The sequence below is a fragment of the Pseudophryne corroboree genome, chromosome 3 (genome assembly GCF_028390025.1).
Source record: "Pseudophryne corroboree isolate aPseCor3 chromosome 3, aPseCor3.hap2, whole genome shotgun sequence".
Classification (NCBI taxonomy): Eukaryota; Metazoa; Chordata; class Amphibia; order Anura; family Myobatrachidae; genus Pseudophryne; species Pseudophryne corroboree.
Window position 1 is genome coordinate 547,677,370 of NC_086446.1, and position 22,093 is coordinate 547,699,462.

Below are 22,093 nucleotides of genomic sequence, written 5' to 3' on the forward strand. Positions count from 1 at the left end.
TACTATGAAAATGTCAGTCAGTGATGGCAATGTGTTTTTCTCCACTAAAAAGAAAATCAATAATAATAAAGTCCTTTCTCCTCAACATCTGATCAATATGATCCAGATGCTTTAGCTAAAAATCAGCAGTGTCTAAGGTGCTGGATTAAAGTTCCAGATTCTTTGGAGGAATTGGTTCAAAACCTACTGCCGCCATAATTATTTTCCCTGAGAAAAAATAAGTAATTGATGTCAAAGTGTTTTTTTCTCTACTAAACAGCAAATGAATAATAAAAATATCCTTTCTCGTTGATATTTTATGTCAATTTATGTACTTTTTTAACCTTCCAAAACGTTTTGTACATAATTTAAACACTTTTTGCATTACACTTCTTTTTAAATATTGATTTAAAAAAATGTTTTTACTGTAACCTGAGCTATATGACCCAGATCTGTGATCTAATAGTGTCCAGGTGGTACCATGGCCGAGCGGTCTAAGGCCACTAAGTTGCTAAAGTAAAATATTGGAAGGTTGAAAAGTTCATCATCTGTCCTAGATTTTAAAACAGTTTATCACAATTTCAAGAGTCTTCTCAAATTTTAAAATAATATGTAAAATAATAAACTATGACCTTTAGAGCTAAAATAGATATGTGGTAGCATGGCCGAGCAGTCTAAGGTGCTGGATTAAGGCTCCAGTCTCTTTGGAGGTGAGGGTTCTAATCCCACTACTGCCATAATTATTTTCAAGAGAAAATGACATTTATTGATGTCAAACTGTTTTACTCTACTAAACAGCAAATCAATAATAAAAAATCCTTACTCATTAATATTGTCTACTAATTTTGTACCTTTTTTATGCTTCCTTAACTTTTTGTATTTTAAATACTTGTAACATGACACTTCTTTTCAAGTACTGATTTAAAACAACACATTTTTTTCCTGTAATCTCAACTGTATGATCCAGAACTGTGAGCTTTCAGTCAGACAGGTCCATGGGGTAGCAAGGGCGAGCGGTCTAAGGCACTGGATTTAGGTTCCAGTCTCTCTGGAGGCGTGGGTCTGAATCCCACTGCTTCCATAATGATTTTACTATGAAAATGTCAGTCAGTGATGGCAATGTGTTTTTCTCCACTAATAAGAAAATCAATAATAATAAAGTCTTTTCTCCTCAATAGCTGATTGATATGATCCAGATGCATGAGCTAAAAATCAGCAGTGTCTAAGGCGCTGGATTAAGGTTCCAGTTTCTTTGGAGGCTTTGGATCAAAACCTACTGCCGCCATAATTATTTTTCCTAAGAAAAAATAAGTCATTGATGTCAAAGTGTTTTTCTTTACTAAACAGCAAATGAATAATAAAAAAATCCTTTCTCATTAATATTTTATGTCAATTTATGTACTTTTTTAACCTTCCAAAACATTTTGTACATAACTTAAACACTTTTGGTATGACACTTCTTTTTAAGTATTTATTTAAAACAAAAAAAAATGTTTGTACTGTAATCTGTGCTATATGGCCCAGATCTGTGAGCTAAGAGTGTTCATTTGGTACCATGGCCGAGCGGTCTAAGGCCACTAAGCTGCTAAAATAAAATATTGGTAGGTTAAAAAGTTCATCATCTGCCCTAGATTTTAAAACAGTTTATCATAATTTCAAGAGTCTTCTCAAAATGTAAAAATAATATGTAAAATTATAAACTATGAGCTATGGAGTCAAGGTAGAAATGTGGCTGAGCGGTCTAAGATGCTCCATTAAGGCTCCAGTCTTTTTGGAGGCATGGGTTCAAATTCCACTGCTGTCATAATTATTTTCAAGATAAAACGACTGTCATTGATGTCAAAGTGTTTTTCTCCACTTAACAGCAAGTCAATAATAAAAAATCCTTTCTAATTAATATTGTCTGCTAATTTTGTACCTTTTTTAAATTTTTGTATTTTAAACACTTTTAACATGACACTTCTTTTCAAGTATTGATTTATAACTACACAATTTTTTCTTGTAATCTTAACTATATGATCCAGAACTCTGAGCTTTGAGTCAAAAGTATCCATGGGGTAGCAAGGGCGAGCGGTCTAAGGCACTGGATTTAGGTTCCAGTCTCTCTGGAGGCGTGGGTCTGAATCCCACTGCTTCCATAATGCTTTTACTATGAAAATGTCAGTCAGTGATGGCAATGTGTTTTTCTCCACTAATAAGAAAATCAATAATAATAAAGTCCTTTCTCCTCAACATCTGATCAATATGATCCAGATGCATTAGCTAAAAATCATCAGTGTCTAAGGTGCTGGATTAAAGTTCCAGATTCTTTGGAGGAATTGGTTCAAAACCTACTGCCGCCATAATTATTTTCCCTGAGAAAAAATAAGTAATTGATGTCAAAGTGTTTTTTCTCTACTAAACAGCAAATGAATAATAAAAATATCCTTTCTCATTGATATTTTATGTCAATTTATGTACTTTTTTAACCTTCCAAAACGTTTTGTACATAATTTAAACACTTTTTGCATTACACTTCTTTTTAAATATTGATTTAAAAAAATGTTTTTACTGTAACCTGAGCTATATGACCCAGATCTGTGAGCGAAGAGTGTCCATGTGGTACCATGGCCGAGCGGTCTAAGGCCACTAAGTTGCTAAAGTAAAATATTGGAAGGTTGAAAAGTTCATCATCTGTCCTAGATTTTAAAACAGTTTATCACAATTTCAAGAGTCTTCTCAAACTTTAAAAATAATATGTAAAATAATAAACTATGACCTTTGGAGACAAAATAGATATGTGGTAGCATGGCTGAGCGGTCTAAGGCGCTGGATTAAGGCTCCAGTCTCTTTGGAGGCATGGGTTCAAATCCCACTGCTGCCATAATTATTTTCAAGAGAAAATGACATTTATTGATGCCAAACTGTTTTACTCTACTAAACAGCAAATCAATAATAAAAAATCCTTACTCATTAATATTGTCTACTAATTTTTTACCTTTTTTATGCTTCCTTAACTTTTTGTATTTTAAATACTTGTAACATGACACTTCTCTTCAAGTATTGATTTAAAACAACACATTTTTTTCCTGTAATCTCAACTGTATGATCCAGAACTGTGAGCTTTCAGTCAGACAGGTCCATGGGGTAGCAAGGGCGGGCTTTCTAAGGCACTGGATTTAGGTTCCAGTCTCTCTGGAGGCGTGGGTCTGAATCCCACTGCTTCCATAATGATTTTACTATGAAAATGTCAGTCAGTGATGGCAATGTGTTTTTCTCCACTAATAAGAAAAACAATAATAATAAAGACTTTTCTCCTCAATAGCTGATTGATATGATCCAGATGCATGAGCTAAAAATCAGCAGTGTCTAAGGCGCTGGATTAAGGTTCCAGTTTCTTTGGAGGCTTTGGATCAAAACCTACTGCCGCCATAATTATTTTTCCTAAGAAAAAATAAGTCATTGATGTCAAAGTGTTTTTCTTTACTAAACAGCAAATGAATAATAAAAAAATCCTTTCTCATTAATATTTTATGTCAATTTATGTACTTTTTTAACCTTCCAAAACATTTTGTACATAACTTAAACACTTTTGGTATGACACTTCTTTTTAAGTATTTATTTAAAAAAAATGTTTGTACTGTAATCTGTGCTATATGGCCCAGATCTGTGAGCTAAGAGTGTTTATTTGGTACCATGGCCGAGCGGTCTAAGGCCACTAAGCTGCTAAAATAAAATATTGGTAGGTTAAAAAGTTCATCATCTGCCCTAGATTTTAAAACAGTTTATCATAATTTCAAGAGTCTTCTCAAAATGTAAAAATAATATGTAAAATTATAAACTATGAGCTATGGAGTCAAGGTAGAAATGTGGCTGAGCGGTCTAAGATGCTCCATTAAGGCTCCAGTCTGTTTGGAGGCATGGGTTCAAATTCCACTGCTGTCATAATTATTTTCAAGATAAAACGACTGTCATTGATGTCAAAGTGTTTTTCTCCACTAAACAGCAAGCCAATAATAAAAAATCCTTTCTAATTAATATTGTCTGCTAATTTTGTACCTTTTTTAAATGTTTGTATTTTAAACACTTTTAACATGACACTTCTTTTCAAGTATTGATTTATAACTACACATTTTTTTCTTGTAATCTTAACTATATGATCCAGAACTCTGAGCTTTGAGTCAAAAGTATCCATGGGGTAGCAAGGGCGAGCAGTCTAAGGCACTGGATTTAGGTTCCAGTCTCTCTGGAGGCGTGGGTCTGAATCCCACTGCTTCCATAATGATTTTACTATGAAAATGTCAGTCAGTGATGGCAATGTGTTTTTCTCCACTAATAAGAAAATCAATAATAATAAAGTCCTTTCTCCTCAACATCTGATCAATATGATCCAGATGCTTTAGCTAAAAATCAGCAGTGTCTAAGGTGCTGGATTAAAGTTCCAGATTCTTTGGAGGAATTGGTTCAAAACCTACTGCCGCCATAATTATTTTCCCTGAGAAAAAATAAGTAATTGATGTCAAAGTGTTTTTTTCTCTACTAAACAGCAAATGAATAATAAAAATATCCTTTCTCGTTGATATTTTATGTCAATTTATGTACTTTTTTAACCTTCCAAAATGTTTTGTACATAATTTAAACACTTTTTGCATTACACTTCTTTTTAAATATTGATTTAAAAAAATGTTTTTACTGTAACCTGAGCTATATGACCCAGATCTGTGAGCTAATAGTGTCCAGGTGGTACCATGGCCGAGCGGTCTAAGGCCACTAAGTTGCTAAAGTAAAATATTGGAAGGTTGAAAAGTTCATCATCTGTCCTAGATTTTAAAACAGTTTATCACAATTTCAAGAGTCTTCTCAAATTTTAAAATAATATGTAAAATAATAAACTATGACCTTTAGAGCTAAAATAGATATGTGGTAGCATGGCCGAGCAGTCTAAGGTGCTGGATTAAGGCTCCAGTCTCTTTGGAGGCGAGGGTTCTAATCCCACTACTGCCATAATTATTTTCAAGAGAAAATGACATTTATTGATGTCAAACTGTTTTACTCTACTAAACAGCAAATCAATAATAAAAAATCCTTACTCATTAATATTGTCTACTAATTTTGTACCTTTTTTATGCTTCCTTAACTTTTTGTATTTTAAATACTTGTAACATGACACTTCTTTTCAAGTACTGATTTAAAACAACACATTTTTTTCCTGTAATCTCAACTGTATGATCCAGAACTGTGAGCTTTCAGTCAGACAGGTCCATGGGGTAGCAAGGGCGAGCGGTCTAAGGCACTGGATTTAGGTTCCAGTCTCTCTGGAGGCGTGGGTCTGAATCCCACTGCTTCCTTAATGATTTTACTATGAAAATGTCAGTCAGTGATGGCAATGTGTTTTTCTCCACTAATAAGAAAATCAATAATAATAAAGTCTTTTCTCCTCAATAGCTGATTGATATGATCCAGATGCATGAGCTAAAAATCAGCAGTGTCTAAGGCGCTGGATTAAGGTTCCAGTTTCTTTGGAGGCTTTGGATCAAAACCTACTGCCGCCATAATTATTTTTCCTAAGAAAAAATAAGTCATTGATGTCAAAGTGTTTTTCTTTACTAAACAGCAAATGAATAATAAAAAAATCCTTTCTCATTAATATTTTATGTCAATTTATGTACTTTTTTAACCTTCCGAAACATTTTGTACATAACTTAAACACTTTTGGTATGACACTTCTTTTTAAGTATTTATTTAAAACAAAAAAAAAATGTTTGTACTGTAATCTGTGCTATATGGCCCAGATCTGTGAGCTAAGAGTGTTCATTTGGTACCATGGCCGAGCGGTCTAAGGCCACTAAGCTGCTAAAATAAAATATTGGTAGGTTAAAAAGTTCATCATCTGCCCTAGATTTTAAAACAGTTTATCATAATTTCAAGAGTCTTCTCAAAATGTAAAAATAATATGTAAAATTATAAACTATGAGCTATGGAGTCAAGGTAGAAATGTTGCTGAGCGATCTAAGATGCTCCATTAAGGCTCCAGTCTGTTTGGAGGCATGGGTTCAAATTCCACTGCTGTCATAATTATTTTCAAGATAAAACGACTGTCATTGATGTCAAAGTGTTTTTCTCCACTAAACAGCAAGTCAATAATAAAAAATCCTTTCTAATTAATATTGTCTGCTAATTTTGTACCTTTTTTAAATTTTTGTATTTTAAACACTTTTAACATGACACTTCTTTTCAAGTATTGATTTATAACTACACAATTTTTTCTTGTAATCTTAACTATATGATCCAGAACTCTGTGCTTTGAGTCAAAAGTATCCATGGGGTAGCAAGGGCGAGCGGTTTAAGGCACTGGATTTAGGTTCCAGTCTCTCTGGAGGTGTGGGTCTGAATCCCACTGCTTCCATAATGATTTTACTATGAAAATGTCAGTCAGTGATGGCAATGTGTTTTTCTCCACTAATAAGAAAATCAATAATAATAAAGTCCTTTCTCCTCAACATCTGATCAATATGATCCAGATGCATTAGCTAAAAATCAGCAGTGTCTAAGGTGATGGATTAAAGTTCCAGATTCTTTGGAGGAATTGGTTCAAAACCTACTGCCGCCATAATTATTTTCCCTGAGAAAAAATAAGTAATTGATGTCAAAGTGTTTTTTCTCTACTAAACAGCAAATGAATAATAAAAATATCCTTTCTCATTGATATTTTATTTCAATTTATGTACTTTTTTAACCTTCCAAAACGTTTTGTACATAATTTAAACACTTTTTGCAATACACTTCTTTTTAAATATTGATTTAAAAAAATGTTTTTACTGTAACCTGAGCTATATGACCCAGATCTGTGAGCTAAGAGTGTCCATGTGGTACCATGGCTGAGCGGTCTTAGGCCACTAAGTTGCTAAAGTAAAATATTGGAAGGTTGAAAAGTTCATCATCTGTCCTAGATTTTAAAAAAGTTTATCACAATTTCAAGAGTCTTCTCAAACTTTAAAAATAATATGTAAAATAATAAACTATGACCTTTGGAGCCAAAATAGATATGTGGTAGCATGGCCGAGCGGTCTAAGGCGCTGGATTAAGGCTCCAGTCTCTTTGGAGGCGTGGGTTCAAATCCCACTGCTGCCATAATTATTTTCAAGAGAAAATTACATTTATTGATGTCAAACTGTTTTACTCTACTAAACAGCAAATCAATAATAAAAAATCCTTACTCATTAATATTGTCTACTAATTTTGTACCTTTTTTATGCTTCCTTAACTTTTTGTATTTTAAATACTTGTAACATGACACTTCTTTTCAAGTATTGATTTAAAACAACACATTTTTTTCCTGTAATCTCAACTGTATGATCCAGAACTGTGAGCATTCAGTCAGACAGGACCATGTGGTAGCATGGCCAAGCGGTCTAAGGTGCTGGATTTAGGCTCCAGTCTCTCTGGAGCCGTGGGTTCAAATCCCACTGCTGCCATAATGATTTTACTATGAAAATATCAGTCAGTGATGACAAAATGTTTTTCTCCACTAATAAGAAAAACAATAATAATAAAGACTTTTCTCCTCAATAGCTGATTGATATGATCCAGATGCATGAGCTAAAAATCAGCAGTGTCTAAGGCGCTGGATTAAGGTTCCAGTTTCTTTGGAGGCTTTGGATCAAAACCTACTGCTGCCATAATTATTTTTCCTAAGAAAAAATAAGTCATTGACGTCAAAGTGTTTTTCTTTACTAAACAGCAAATGAATAATAAAAAAATCCTTTCTCATTAATATTTTATGTCAATTGATGTACTTTTTTTAACCTTCCAAAATATTTTGTACATAACTTAAACACTTTTGGTATGACACTTCTTTTTAAGTATTTATTTAAAACAAAAAAAAATGTTTGTACTGTAATCTGTGCTATATGGCCCAGATCTGTGAGCTAAGAGTGTTCATTTGGTACCATAGCCGAGCGGTCTAAGGCCACTAAGCTGCTAAAATAAAATATTGGTAGGTTAAAAAGTTCATCATCTGCCCTAGATTTTAAAACAGTTTATCATAATTTCAAGAGTCTTCTCAAAATGTAAAAATAATATGTAAAATTATAAACTATGAGCTATGGAGTCAAGGTAGAAATGTGGCTGAGCGATCTAAGATGCTCCATTAAGGCTCCAGTCTGTTTGGAGGCATGGGTTCAAATTCCACTGCTGTCATAATTATTTTCAAGATAAAACGACTGTCATTGATGTCAAAGTGTTTTTCTCCACTAAACAGCAAGTCAATAATAAAAAATCCTTTCTAATTAATATTGTCTGCTAATTTTGTACCTTTTTTAAATTTTTGTATTTTAAACACTTTTAACATGACACTTCTTTTCAAGTATTGATTTATAACTACACAATTTTTTCTTGTAATCTTAACTATATGATCCAGAACTCTGAGCTTTGAGTCAAAAGTATCCATGGGGTAGCAAGGGCGAGCGGTTTAAGGCACTGGATTTAGGTTCCAGTCTCTCTGGAGGTGTGGGTCTGAATCCCACTGCTTCCATAATGATTTAACTATGAAAATGTCAGTCAGTGATGGCAATGTGTTTTTCTCCACTAATAAGAAAATCAATAATAATAAAGTCCTTTCTCCTCAACATCTGATCAATATGATCCAGATGCATTAGCTAAAAATCAGCAGTGTCTAAGGTGATGGATTAAAGTTCCAGATTCTTTGGAGGAATTGGTTCAAAACCTACTGCCGCCATAATTATTTTCCCTGAGAAAAAATAAGTAATTGATGTCAAAGTGTTTTTTCTCTACTAAACAGCAAATGAATAATAAAAATATCCTTTCTCATTGATATTTTATTTCAATTTATGTACTTTTTTAACCTTCCAAAACATTTTGTACATAATTTAAACACTTTTTGCAATACACTTCTTTTTAAATATTGATTTAAAAAAATGTTTTTACTGTAACCTGAGCTATATGACCCAGATCTGTGAGCTAAGAGTGTCCATGTGGTACCATGGCTGAGCGGTCTTAGGCCACTAAGTTGCTAAAGTAAAATATTGGAAGGTTGAAAAGTTCATCATCTGTCCTAGATTTTAAAAAAGTTTATCACAATTTCAAGAGTCTTCTCAAACTTTAAAAATAATATGTAAAATAATAAACTATGACCTTTGGAGCCAAAATAGATATGTGGTAGCATGGCCGAGCGGTCTAAGGCGCTGGATTAAGGCTCCAGTCTCTTTGGAGGCGTGGGTTCAAATCCCACTGCTGCCATAACTATTTTCAAGAGAAAATTACATTTATTGATGTCAAACTGTTTTACTCTACTAAACAGCAAATCAATAATAAAAAAATCCTTACTCATTAATATTGTCTACTAATTTTGTACCTTTTTTATGCTTCCTTAACTTTTTGTATTTTAAATACTTGTAACATGACACTTCTTTTCAAGTATTGATTTAAAACAACACATTTTTTTCCTGTAATCTCAACTGTATGATCCAGAACTGTGAGCATTCAGTCAGACAGGTCCATGTGGTAGCATGGCCAAGCGGTCTAAGGTGCTGGATTTAGGCTCCAGTCTCTCTGGAGCCGTGGGTTCAAATCCCACTGCTGCCATAATGATTTTACTATGAAAATATCAGTCAGTGATGACAAAATGTTTTTCTCCACTAATAAGAAAAACAATAATAATAAAGACTTTTCTCCTCAATAGCTGATTGATATGATCCAGATGCATGAGCTAAAAATCAGCAGTGTCTAAGGCGCTGGATTAAGGTTCCAGTTTCTTTGGAGGCTTTGGATCAAAACCTACTGCTGCCATAATTATTTTTCCTAAGAAAAAATAAGTCATTGACGTCAAAGTGTTTTTCTTTACTAAACAGCAAATGAATAATAAAAAAATCCTTTCTCATTAATATTTTATGTCAATTGATGTACTTTTTTTAACCTTCCAAAATATTTTGTACATAACTTAAACACTTTTGGTATGACACTTCTTTTTAAGTATTTATTTAAAACAAAAAAAAAATGTTTGTACTGTAATCTGTGCTATATGGCCCAGATCTGTGAGCTAAGAGTGTTCATTTGGTACCATGGCCGAGCGGTCTAAGGCCACTAAGCTGCTAAAATAAAATATTGGTAGGTTAAAAAGTTCATCATCTGCCCTAGATTTTAAAACAGTTTATCATAATTTCAAGAGTCTTCTCAAAATGTAAAAATAATATGTAAAATTATAAACTATGAGCTATGGAGTCAAGGTAGAAATGTGGCTGAGCGATCTAAGATGCTCCATTAAGGCTCCAGTCTGTTTGGAGGCATGGGTTCAAATTCCACTGCTGTCATAATTATTTTCAAGATAAAACGACTGTCATTGATGTCAAAGTGTTTTTCTCCACTAAACAGCAAGTCAATAATAAAAAATCCTTTCTAATTAATATTGTCTGCTAATTTTGTACCTTTTTTAAATTTTTGTATTTTAAACACTTTTAACATGACACTTCTTTTCAAGTATTGATTTATAACTACACAATTTTTTCTTGTAATCTTAACTATATGATCCAGAACTCTGAGCTTTGAGTCAAAAGTATCCATGGGGTAGCAAGGGCGAGCGGGTTAAGGCACTGGATTTAGGTTCCAGTCTCTCTGGAGGTGTGGGTCTGAATCCCACTGCTTCCATAATGATTTTACTATGAAAATGTCAGTCAGTGATGGCAATGTGTTTTTCTCCACTAATAAGAAAATCAATAATAATAAAGTCCTTTCTCCTCAACATCTGTTCAATATGATCCAGATGCATTAGCTAAAAATCAGCAGTGTCTAAGGTGATGGATTAAAGTTCCAGATTCTTTGGAGGAATTGGTTCAAAACCTACTGCCGCCATAATTATTTTCCCTGAGAAAAAATAAGTAATTGATGTCAAAGTGTTTTTTCTCTACTAAACAGCAAATGAATAATAAAAATATCCTTTCTCATTGATATTTTATTTCAATTTATGTACTTTTTTAACCTTCCAAAACGTTTTGTACATAATTTAAACACTTTTTGCAATACACTTCTTTTTAAATATTGATTTAAAAAAATGTTTTTACTGTAACCTGAGCTATATGACCCAGATCTGTGAGCTAAGAGTGTCCATGTGGTACCATGGCTGAGCGGTCTTAGGCCACTAAGTTGCTAAAGTAAAATATTGGAAGGTTGAAAAGTTCATCATCTGTCCTAGATTTTAAAAAAGTTTATCACAATTTCAAGAGTCTTCTCAAACTTTAAAAATAATATGTAAAATAATAAACTATGACCTTTGGAGCCAAAATAGATATGTGGTAGCATGGCCGAGCGGTCTAAGGCGCTGGATTAAGGCTCCAGACTCTTTGGAGGCGTGGGTTCAAATCCCACTGCTGCCATAATTATTTTCAAGAGAAAATTACATTTATTGATGTCAAACTGTTTTACTCTACTAAACAGCAAATCAATAATAAAAAATCCTTACTCATTAATATTGTCTACTAATTTTGTACCTTTTTTATGCTTCCTTAACTTTTTGTATTTTAAATACTTGTAACATGACACTTCTTTTCAAGTATTGATTTAAAACAACACATTTTTTTCCTGTAATCTCAACTGTATGATCCAGAACTGTGAGCTTTCAGTCAGACAGGTCCATGGGGTAGCAAGGGCGGGCTTTCTAAGGCACTGGATTTAGGTTCCAGTCTCTCTGGAGGCGTGGGTCTGAATCCCACTGCTTCCATAATGATTTTACTATGAAAATGTCAGTCAGTGATGGCAATGTGTTTTTCTCCACTAATAAGAAAATCAATATTAATAAAGTCCTTTCTCCTCAACATCTGATCAATATGAACCAGATGCATTAGCTAAAAATCAGCAGTGTCTAAGGTGCTGGATTAAAGTTCCAGATTCTTTGGAGGAATTGGTTCAAAACCTACTGCTGCCATAATTATTTTCCCTGAGAAAAAATAAGTAATTGATGTCAAAGTGTTTTTTCTCTACTAAACAGCAAATGAATAATAAAAATATCCTTTCTCATTGATATTTTATGTCAATTTATGTACTTTTTTAACCTTCCAAAACGTTTTGTACATAATTTAAACACTTTTTGCATTACACTTCTTTTTAAATATTGATTTAAAAAAATGTTTTTACTGTAACCTGAGCTATATGACCCAGATCTGTGAGCGAAGAGTGTCCATGTGGTACCATGGCCGAGCGGTCTAAGGCCACTAAGTTGCTAAAGTAAAATATTGGAAGGTTGAAAAGTTCATCATCTGTCCTAGATTTTAAAACAGTTTATCACAATTTCAAGAGTCTTCTCAAACTTTAAAAATAATATGTAAAATAATAAACTATGACCTTTGGAGCCAAAATAGATATGTGGTAGCATGGCTGAGCGGTCTAAGGTGCTGGATTAAGGCTCCAGTCTCTTTGGAGGCATGGGTTCAAATCCCACTGCTGCCATAATTATTTTCAAGAGAAAATGACATTTATTGATGCCAAACTGTTTTACTCTACTAAACAGCAAATCAATAATAAAAAATCCTTACTCATTAATATTGTCTACTAATTTTGTACCTTTTTATGCTTCCTTAACTTTTTGTATTTTAAATACTTGTAACATGACACTTCTCTTCAAGTATTGATTTAAAACAACACATTTTTTCCCTGTAATCTCAACTGTATGATCCAGAACTGTGAGCATTCAGTCCGACAGGTCCATGTGGTAGCATGGCCGAGCGGTCAAAGGCGCTGGATTTAAGCTCCAGTCTCTCTGGAGCCGTGGGTTCAAATCCCACTACTGCCATAATGATTTTACTATGAAAATATCAGTCAGTGATGACAAAATGTTTTTCTCCACTAATAAGAAAAACAATAATAATAAAGACTTTTCTCCTCAATAGCTGATTGATATGATCCAGATGCATGAGCTAAAAATCAGCAGTGTCTAAGGCGCTGGATTAAGGTTCCAGTTTCTTTGGAGGCTTTTGATCAAAACCTACTGCTGCCATAATTATTTTTCCTAAGAAAAAATAAGTCATTGACGTCAAAGTGTTTTTCTTTACTAAACAGCAAATGAATAATAAAAAAATCCTTTCTCATTAATATTTTATGTCAATTGATGTACTTTTTTTAACCTTCCAAAACATTTTGTACATAACTTAAACACTTTTGGTATGACACTTCTTTTTAAGTATTTATTTAAAACAAAACAAAATGTTTGTACTGTAATCTGTGCTATATGGCCCAGATCTGTGAGCTAAGAGTGTTCATTTGGTACCATGGCAGAGCGGTCTAAGGCCACTAAGCTGCTAAAATAAAATATTGGTAGGTTAAAAAGTTCATCATCTGCCCTAGATTTTAAAACAGTTTGAAACATACCGCTACAGCCAGCTGATTCCCGAGCGGTGCCCGCTCTCCTCTCCGTGACACTGCTGCTGTGTGTGGGTAACGCAGGATTCCTGTCCGGGGACGCCCGGTAGACGGACCAACCCACTGGAGAGGTAATTGTTCATTTACGGACTCACTGGCCCCCTCATGTGATCCCATATTGGAACCTGTCACATCACATTTCTTCATGCATCAATACTGAGCAGTAGGAACGGCAGCTAATACCTGGTATGGATTTTGGACGTTAATACATCACACTTACAGAGGCAGTTCTGTGAAAGTCCAACATACTGCTGACACTGTGAGACACCGGACTGTGTTATCATTAATGCAATATGTCTGTTTATCATTATTTTTACTAATTAACATTATATTTTAAATAAACCTGTTGTCTTTTTATATTGATACATTGGCTCTCTCCTTTGTTATTTGAATCCTTCTGAAATTCAGCGCAGCCAGTTCTCTTTTTCAGTCTATGGGTTCAAATTACACTGCTGTCATAATTATTTTCAAGATAAAATGACTGTCATTGATGTCAAAGTGTTTTTCTCCACTAAACAGCAAGTCAATAACAAAAAATCCTTTCTTATTAATATTGTCTGCTAATTTTGTACCTTTTTTAAATTTTTGTATTTTAAACACTTTTAACATGACACTTCTTTTCAAGTATTGATTTATAACTACACAATTTTTTCTTGTAATCTTAACTATATGATCCAGAACTCTGAGCTTTGAGTCAAAAGTATCCATGGGGTAGCAAGAGCGAGCGGTCTAAGGCACTGGATTTAGGTTCCAGTCTCTCTGGAGGCGTGGGTCTGAATCCCACTGCTTCCATAATGCTTTTACTATGAAAATGTCAGTCAGTGATGGCAATGTGTTTTTCTCCACTAATAAGAAAATCAATAATAATAAATTCCTTTCTCCTCAACATCTGATCAATATGATCCAGATGCATTAGCTAAAAATCAGCAGTGTCTAAGGTGATGGATTAAAGTTCCAGATTCTTTGGAGGAATTGGTTCAAAACCTACTGCCGCCATAATTATTTTCCCTGAGAAAAAATAAGTTATTGATGTCAAAGTGTTTTTTCTCTACTAAACAGCAAATGAATAATAAAAATATCCTTTCTCATTGATATTTAATGTCAATTTATGTACTTTTTTAACCTTCCAAAACGTTTTGTACATAATTTAAACACTTTTTGCATTACACTTCTTTTTAAATATTGATTTAAAAAAATGTTTTTACTGTAACCTGAGCTATATGACCCAGATCTGTGAGCGAAGAGTGTCCATGTGGTACCATGGCCGAGCGGTCTAAGGCCACTAAGTTGCTAAAGTAAAATATTGGAAGGTTGAAAAGTTCATCATCTGTCCTAGATTTTAAAACAGTTTATCACAATTTCAAGAGTCTTCTCAAACTTTAAAAATAATATGTAAAATAATAAACTATGACCTTTGGAGCCAAAATAGATATGTGGTAGCATGGCCGAGCGGTCTAAGGCACTGGATTAAGGCTCCAGTCTCTTTGGAGGCATCGGTTCAAATCCCACTGCTGCCATAATTATTTTCAAGAGAAAATGACATTTATTGATGCCAAACTGTTTTACTCTACTAAACAGCAAATCAATAATAAAAAATCCTTACTCATTAATATTGTCTACTAATTTTGTACCTTTTTTATGCTTCCTTAACTTTTTGTATTTTAAATACTTGTAACATGACACTTCTCTTCAAGTATTGATTTAAAACAACACATTTTTTCCCTGTAATCTCAACTGTATGATCCAGAACTGTGAGCATTCAGTCCGACAGGTCCATGTGGTAGCATGGCCGAGCGGTCAAAGGCGCTGGATTTAAGCTCCAGTCTCTCTGGAGCCGTGGGTTCAAATCCCACTACTGCCATAATGATTTTACTATGAAAATATCAGTCAGTGATGACAAAATGTTTTTCTCCACTAATAAGAAAAACAATAATAATAAAGACTTTTCTCCTCAATAGCTGATTGATATGATCCAGATGCATGAGCTAAAAATCAGCAGTGTCTAAGGCGCTGGATTAAGGTTCCAGTTTCTTTGGAGGCTTTTGATCAAAACCTACTGCTGCCATAATTATTTTTCCTAAGAAAAAATAAGTCATTGACGTCAAAGTGTTTTTCTTTACTAAACAGCAAATGAATAATAAAAAAATCCTTTCTCATTAATATTTTATGTCAATTGATGTACTTTTTTTAACCTTCCAAAACATTTTGTACATAACTTAAACACTTTTGGTATGACACTTCTTTTTAAGTATTTATTTAAAACAAAACAAAATGTTTGTACTGTAATCTGTGCTATATGGCCCAGATCTGTGAGCTAAGAGTGTTCATTTGGTACCATGGCAGAGCGGTCTAAGGCCACTAAGCTGCTAAAATAAAATATTGGTAGGTTAAAAAGTTCATCATCTGCCCTAGATTTTAAAACAGTTTATCATAATTTCAAGAGTCTTCTCAAAATGTAAAAATAATATGTAAAATTATAAACTATGAGCTATGGAGTCAAGGTAGAAATGTGGCTGAGCGGTCTAAGATGCTGCATTAAGGCTCCAGTCTGTTTGGAGGCATGGGTTCAAATTACACTGCTGTCATAATTATTTTCAAGATAAAATGACTGTCATTGATGTCAAAGTGTTTTTCTCCACTAAACAGCAAGTCAATAACAAAAAATCCTTTCTTATTAATATTGTCTGCTAATTTTGTACCTTTTTTAAATTTTTGTATTTTAAACACTTTTAACATGACACTTCTTTTCAAGTATTGATTTATAACTACACAATTTTTTCTTGTAATCTTAACTAAATGATCCAGAACTCTGAGCTTTGAGTCAAAAGTATCCATGGGGTAGCAAGGGCGAGCGGTCTAAGGCACTGGATTTAGGTTCCAGTCTCTCTGGAGGCGTGGGTCTGAATCCCACTGCTTCCATAATGCTTTAACTATGAAAATGTCAGTCAGTGATGGCAATGTGTTTTTCTCCACTAATAAGAAAATCAATAATAATAAATTCCTTTCTCCTCAACATCTGATCAATATGATCCAGATGCATTAGCTAAAAATCAGCAGTGTCTAAGGTGATGGATTAAAGTTCCAGATTCTTTGGAGGAATTGGTTCAAAACCTACTGCCGCCATAATTATTTTCCCTGAGAAAAAATAAGTAATTGATGTCAAAGTGTTTTTTCTCTACTAAACAGCAAATGAATAATAAAAATATCCTTTCTCATTGATATTTAATGTCAATTTATGTACTTTTTTAACCTTCCAAAACGTTTTGTACATAATTTAAACACTTTTTGCATTACACTTCTTTTTAAATATTGATTTAAAACAATGTTTTTACTATAACCTGAGCTATATGACCCAGATCTGTGAGCGAAGAGTGTCCATGTGGTACCATGGCCGAGCGGTCTAAGGCCACTAAGTTGCTAAAGTAAAATATTGGAAGGTTGAAAAGTTCATCATCTGTCCTAGATTTTAAAACAGTTTATCACAATTTCAAGAGTCTTCTCAAACTTTAAAAATAATATGTAAAATAATAAACTATGACCTTTGGAGCCAAAATAGATATGTGGTAGCATGGCCGAGCGGTCTAAGGCGCTGGATTAAGGCTCCAGTCTCTTTGGAGGCATCGGTTCAAATCCCACTGCTGCCATAATTATTTTCAAGAGAAAATGACATTTATTGATGCCAAACTGTTTTACTCTACTAAACAGCAAATCAATAATAAAAAATCCTTACTCATTAATATTGTCTACTAATTTTGTACCTTTTTTATGCTTCCTTAACTTTTTGTATTTTAAATACTTGTAACATGACACTTCTCTTCAAGTATTGATTTAAAACAACACATTTTTTCCTGTAATCTCAACTGTATGATCCAGAACTGTGAGCATTCAGTCAGACAGGTCCATGTGGTAGCATGGCCAAGCGGTCTAAGGCGCTGGATTTAGGCTCCAGTCTCTCTGGAGCAGTGGGTTCAAATCCCACTGCTGCCATAATGATTTTACTATGAAAATATCAGTCAGTGATGACAAAATGTTTTTCTCCACTAATAAGAAAAACAATAATAATAAAGACTTTTCTCCTCAATAGCTGATTGATATGATCCAGATGCATGAGCTAAAAATCAGCAGTGTCTAAGGCGCTGGATTAAGGTTCCAGTTTCTTTGGAGGCTTTGGATCAAAACCTACTGCTGCCATAATTATTTTTCCTAAGAAAAAATAAGTCATTGACGTCAAAGTGTTTTTCTTTACTAAACAGCAAATGAATAATAAAAAAATCCTTTCTCATTAATATTTTATGTCAATTGATGTACTTTTTTTAACCTTCCAAAACATTTTGTACATAACTTAAACACTTTTGGTATGACACTTCTTTTTAAGTATTTATTTAAAACAAAAAAAAATGTTTGTACTGTAATCTGTGCTATATGGCCCAGATCTGTGAGCTAAGAGTGTTAATTTGGTACCATGGCCGAGCGGTCTAAGGCCACTAAGCTGATAAAATAAAATATTGGTAGGTTAAAAAGTTCATCATCTGCCCTAGATTTTAAAACAGTTTATCATAATTTCAAGAGTCTTCTCAAAATGTAAAAATAATATGTAAAATTATAAACTATGAGCTATAGAGTCAAGGTAGAAATGTGGCTGAGCGGTCTAAGATGCTGCATTAAGGCTCTGGTATGTTTGGAGGCATGGGTTCAAATTACACTGCTGTCATAATTATTTTCAAGATAAAATGACTGTCATTGATGTCAAAGTGTTTTTCTCCACTAAACAGCAAGTCAATAACAAAAAAACCTTTCTAATTAATATTGTCTGCTAATTTTGTACCTTTTTTAAATTTTTGTATTTTAAACACTTTTAACATGACACTTCTTTTCAAGTATTGATTTATAACGACACAATTTTTTCTTGTAATCTTAACTCTATGATCCAGAACTCTGAGCTTTGAGTCAAAAGTATGCATGGGGTAGCAAGGGCGAGCGGTCTAAGGCACTGGATTTAGGTTCCAGTCTCTCTGGAGGCGTGGGTCTGAATCCCACTGCTTCCATAATGCTTTTACTATGAAAATGTCAGTCAGTGATGGCAATGTGTTTTTCTCCACTAATAAGAAAATCAATAATAATAAAGTCCTTTCTCCTCAACATCTGATCAATATGATCCAGATGCATTAGCTAAAAATCAGCAGTGTCTAAGGTGATGGATTAAAGTTCCAGATTCTTTGGAGGAATTGGTTCAAAACCTACTGCCGCCATAATTATTTTCCCTGAGAAAAAATAAGTGATTGATGTCAAAGTGTTTTTTCTCTACTAAACAGCAAATGAATAATAAAAATATCCTTTCTCATTGATATTTTATGTCAATTTATGTACTTTTTTAACCTTCCAAAACTTTTTGTACATAATTTAAACACTTTTTGCATTACACTTCTTTTTCAATATTGATTTAAAAAAATGTTTTTACTGTAACCTGAGCTATATGACCCAGATCTGTGAGCTAAGAGTGTCCATGTGGTACCATGGCCGAGCGGTCTAAGGCCACTAAGTTGCTAAAGTAAAATATTGGAAGGTTGAAAAGTTCATCATCTGTCCTAGATTTTAAAACAGTTTATCACAATTTCAAGAGTCTTCTCAAACTTTAAAAATAATATGTAAAATAATAAACTATGACCTTTGTAGCCAAAATAGATATGTGGTAGCATGGCCGAGCGGTCTAAGGCGCTGGATTTAGGCTCCAGTCTCTCTGGAGCCGTGGGTTCAAATCCCACTGCTGCCATAATGATATTACTATGAAAACATCAGTCAATGATGACAAAAAGTTTTTCTCCACTAATAAGAAAAACAATAATAATAAAGACTTTTCTCCTCAATAGCTGATTGATATGATCCAGATGCATGAGCTAAAAATCAGAAGTGTCTAAGGCGCTGGATAAAGGTTCCAGTTTCTTTGGAGGCTTTGGATCAAAACCTACTGCTGCCATAATTATTTTTCCTAAGAAAAAATAAGTCATTGATGTCAAAGTGTTTTTCTTTACTAAACAGCAAATGAATAATAAAAAAATCCTTTCTCATTAATATTTTATGTCAATTGATGTACTTTTTTAACCTTCCAAAACATTTTATACATAACTTAAACACTTTTGGTATGACACTTCTTTTTAAGTATTTATTTAAAACAAAAAAAAATGTTTGTACTGTAATCTGTGCTATATGGCCCAGATCTGTGAGCTAAGAGTGTTCATTTGGTACCATGGCCGAGCGGTCTAAGGCCACTAAGCTGCTAAAATAAAATATTGGTAGGTTAAAAAGTTCATCATCTGCCCTAGATTTTAAAACAGTTTATCATAATTTCAAGTCTTCTCAAAATGTAAAAATAATATATAAAATTATAAACTATGAGCTATGGAGTCAAGGTAGAAATGTGGCTGAGCGGTCTAAGATGCTGCATTAAGGCTTCAGTCTGTTTGGAGGCATGGGTTCAAATTCCACTGCTGTCATAATTATTTTCAAGATAAAACGACTGTCATTGATGTCAAAGTGTTTTTCTCCACTAAACAGCAAGTCAATAACAAAAAATCCTTTCTAATTAATATTGTCTGCTAATTTTGTACCTTTTTTAAATTTTTGTATTTTAAACACTTTTAACATGACACTTCTTTTCAAGTATTGATTTATAACTACACAATTTTTTCTTGTAATCTTAACTATATGATCCAGAACTGTGAGCTTTGAGTCAAAAGTATCCATGGGGTAGCAAGGGCGAGCGGTCTAAGGCACTGGATTTAGGTTCCAGTCTCTCTGGAGGCGTGGGTCTGAATCCCACTGCTTCCATAATGCTTTTACTATGAAAATGTCAGTCAGTGATGGCAATGTGTTTTTCTCCACTAATAAGAAAATCAATAATAATAAAGTCCTTTCTCCTCAACATCTGATCAATATGATCCAGATGCATTAGCTAAAAATCAGCAGTGTCTAAGGTGATGGATTAAAGTTCCAGATTCTTTGGAGGAATTGGTTCAAAACCTACTGCCGCCATAATTATTTTCCCTGAGAAAAAATAAGTAATTGATGTCAAAGTGTTTTTTCTCTACTAAACAGCAAATGAATAATAAAAATATCCTTTCTCATTGATATTTTATTTCAATTTATGTACTTTTTTAACCTTCCAAAACGTTTTGTACATAATTTAAACACTTTTTGCATTACACTTCTTTTTAAATATTGATTTAAAAAAATGTTTTTACTGTAACCTGAGCTATATGACCCAGATCTGTGAGCTAAGAGTGTCCATGTGGTACCATGGCTGAGCGGTCTTAGGCCACTAAGTTGCTAAAGTAAAATATTGGAAGGTTGAAAAGTTCATCATCTGTCCTAGATTTTAAAAAAGTTTATCACAATTTCAAGAGTCTTCTCAAACTTTAAAAATAATATGTAAAATAATAAACTATGACCTTTGGAGCCAAAATAGATATGTGGTAGCATGGCCGAGCGGTCTAAGGCGCTGGATTAAGGCTCCAGTCTCTTTGGAGGCGTGGGTTCAAATCCCACTGCTGCCATAATTATTTTCAAGAGAAAATTACATTTATTGATGTCAAACTGTTTTACTCTACTAAACAGCAAATCAATAATAAAAAATCCTTACTCATTAATATTGTCTACTAATTTTGTACCTTTTTTATGCTTCCTTAACTTTTTGTATTTTAAATACTTGTAACATGACACTTCTTTTCAAGTATTGATTTAAAACAACACATTTTTTTCCTGTAATCTCAACTGTATGATCCATAACTGTGAGCTTTCAGTCAGACAGGTCCATGGGGTAGCAAGGGCGGGCGGTCTAAGGCACTGGATTTAGGTTCCAGTCTCTCTGGAGGCGTGGGTCTGAATCCCACTGCTTCCATAATGATTTTACTATGAAAATGTCAGTCAGTGATGGCAATGTGTTTTTCTCCACTAATAAGAAAATCAATAATAATAAAGTCCTTTCTCCTCAACATCTGATCAATATGATCCAGATGCATTAGCTAAAAATCAGCAGTGTCTAAGGTGCTGGATTAAAGTTCCAGATTCTTTGGAGGAATTGGTTCAAAACCTACTGCTGCCATAATTATTTTCCCTGAGAAAAAATAAGTAATTGATGTCAAAGTGTTTTTTCTCTACTAAACAGCAAATGAATAATAAAAATATCCTTTCTCATTGATATTTTATGTCAATTTATGTACTTTTTTAACCTTCCAAAACGTTTTGTACATAATTTAAACACTTTTTGCATTACACTTCTTTTTAAATATTGATTTAAAAAAATGTTTTTACTGTAACCTGAGCTATATGACCCAGATCTGTGAGCGAAGAGTGTCCATGTGGTACCATAGCCGAGCGGTCTAAGGCCACTAAGTTGCTAAAGTAAAATATTGGAAGGTTGAAAAGTTCATCATCTGTCCTAGATTTTAAAACAGTTTATCACAATTTCAAGAGTCTTCTCAAACTTTAAAAATAATATGTAAAATAATAAACTATGACCTTTGGAGCCAAAATAGATATGTGGTAGCATGGCTGAGCGGTCTAAGGCGCTGGATTAAGGCTCCAGTCTCTTTGGAGGCATGGGTTCAAATCCCACTGCTGCCATAATTATTTTCAAGAGAAAATGACATTTATTGATGCCAAACTGTTTTACTCTACTAAACAGCAAATCAATAATAAAAAATCCTTACTCATT

At 33.6% G+C, this 22,093-nt stretch overlaps 15 non-coding genes across 15 annotated transcripts; all 15 read left to right on the forward strand.

The window, feature by feature from the left end:
- The first annotated feature begins 2,760 nt into the window (after positions 1–2,760).
- TRNAL-AAG (transfer RNA leucine (anticodon AAG)) lies at positions 2,761–2,842 on the forward strand. Its single transcript has one exon. It is a non-coding gene; the product is annotated as a tRNA-Leu (tRNA).
- Positions 2,843–7,007: 4,165 nt separating this feature from the next.
- Positions 7,008–7,089, forward strand: TRNAL-AAG (transfer RNA leucine (anticodon AAG)). Its single transcript has one exon. It is a non-coding gene; the product is annotated as a tRNA-Leu (tRNA).
- A 262-nt stretch (positions 7,090–7,351) lies between these two features.
- On the forward strand, positions 7,352–7,433 carry TRNAL-UAG (transfer RNA leucine (anticodon UAG)). The gene has a single exon. It is a non-coding gene; the product is annotated as a tRNA-Leu (tRNA).
- A 1,701-nt stretch (positions 7,434–9,134) lies between these two features.
- On the forward strand, positions 9,135–9,216 carry TRNAL-AAG (transfer RNA leucine (anticodon AAG)). Its single transcript has one exon. It is a non-coding gene; the product is annotated as a tRNA-Leu (tRNA).
- Positions 9,217–9,479: 263 nt separating this feature from the next.
- On the forward strand, positions 9,480–9,561 carry TRNAL-UAG (transfer RNA leucine (anticodon UAG)). The gene has a single exon. It is a non-coding gene; the product is annotated as a tRNA-Leu (tRNA).
- Positions 9,562–11,263: 1,702 nt separating this feature from the next.
- On the forward strand, positions 11,264–11,345 carry TRNAL-AAG (transfer RNA leucine (anticodon AAG)). Its single transcript has one exon. It is a non-coding gene; the product is annotated as a tRNA-Leu (tRNA).
- A 987-nt stretch (positions 11,346–12,332) lies between these two features.
- On the forward strand, positions 12,333–12,414 carry TRNAL-AAG (transfer RNA leucine (anticodon AAG)). Its single transcript has one exon. It is a non-coding gene; the product is annotated as a tRNA-Leu (tRNA).
- Positions 12,415–12,675: 261 nt separating this feature from the next.
- Positions 12,676–12,757, forward strand: TRNAL-UAA (transfer RNA leucine (anticodon UAA)). The gene has a single exon. It is a non-coding gene; the product is annotated as a tRNA-Leu (tRNA).
- Positions 12,758–14,818: 2,061 nt separating this feature from the next.
- TRNAL-AAG (transfer RNA leucine (anticodon AAG)) lies at positions 14,819–14,900 on the forward strand. The gene has a single exon. It is a non-coding gene; the product is annotated as a tRNA-Leu (tRNA).
- A 262-nt stretch (positions 14,901–15,162) lies between these two features.
- On the forward strand, positions 15,163–15,244 carry TRNAL-UAA (transfer RNA leucine (anticodon UAA)). Its single transcript has one exon. It is a non-coding gene; the product is annotated as a tRNA-Leu (tRNA).
- Positions 15,245–16,945: 1,701 nt separating this feature from the next.
- TRNAL-AAG (transfer RNA leucine (anticodon AAG)) lies at positions 16,946–17,027 on the forward strand. The gene has a single exon. It is a non-coding gene; the product is annotated as a tRNA-Leu (tRNA).
- Positions 17,028–17,288: 261 nt separating this feature from the next.
- TRNAL-UAG (transfer RNA leucine (anticodon UAG)) lies at positions 17,289–17,370 on the forward strand. The gene has a single exon. It is a non-coding gene; the product is annotated as a tRNA-Leu (tRNA).
- Positions 17,371–19,071: 1,701 nt separating this feature from the next.
- TRNAL-UAG (transfer RNA leucine (anticodon UAG)) lies at positions 19,072–19,153 on the forward strand. The gene has a single exon. It is a non-coding gene; the product is annotated as a tRNA-Leu (tRNA).
- Positions 19,154–20,851: 1,698 nt separating this feature from the next.
- On the forward strand, positions 20,852–20,933 carry TRNAL-AAG (transfer RNA leucine (anticodon AAG)). The gene has a single exon. It is a non-coding gene; the product is annotated as a tRNA-Leu (tRNA).
- A 987-nt stretch (positions 20,934–21,920) lies between these two features.
- Positions 21,921–22,002, forward strand: TRNAL-AAG (transfer RNA leucine (anticodon AAG)). Its single transcript has one exon. It is a non-coding gene; the product is annotated as a tRNA-Leu (tRNA).
- The last annotated feature ends 91 nt before the right edge of the window (positions 22,003–22,093 follow it).